Below are 445 nucleotides of genomic sequence, written 5' to 3'. Positions count from 1 at the left end.
CCTAATCCCCACCTGCGTCAAGGCGAGTAGGTAAAAAACGCTAAATTCCTCCCGGCCCGGAACGCCTCAGTGGGCCCTTATCGCCGAATGAATCGAACGTTTATGTAACACAAGTGGTATAAACTCTTAGCAACTTGAGAGACGATAATTTACGATAACTGCGTGACGTATATACCTTCAAGTACTACTACATGTGGAGGGTGAAAGGGAAACACTCAGTCATAACACAAGTGCGGTGAGGTTTAGCTTGGATCTCCGACCACCAAGGAAGTGGGAGAGGGCTCGGATGTGTGTCATTCTCCTCTCGTTATTCCTTTTCTGTTTTGGAAAATTATATGGGTATTTGGCATAATTCTGCTCCGAAGATGTCATTAAGTTTTATCATTATCACCTTCTTTATACTGAACAACCTTATTTGGGTTTAAAAATTGTACAGAATATTCAT

The 445-nt window shown here is 42.2% G+C and overlaps 1 protein-coding gene across 1 annotated transcript in view; it reads right to left on the bottom strand.

Moving 5' to 3' along the window:
- LOC119589322 (homeobox protein homothorax-like) overlaps positions 1-445 on the bottom strand; it is a 211,183-nt gene that overhangs the window by 152,882 nt on the left and 57,856 nt on the right. The window lies entirely within an intron of this gene.

The sequence above is a fragment of the Penaeus monodon genome, chromosome 25, assembly GCF_015228065.2.
Source record: "Penaeus monodon isolate SGIC_2016 chromosome 25, NSTDA_Pmon_1, whole genome shotgun sequence".
Classification (NCBI taxonomy): domain Eukaryota; kingdom Metazoa; phylum Arthropoda; class Malacostraca; order Decapoda; family Penaeidae; genus Penaeus; species Penaeus monodon.
This window is presented reverse-complemented; position numbering and strand designations above follow the sequence as displayed.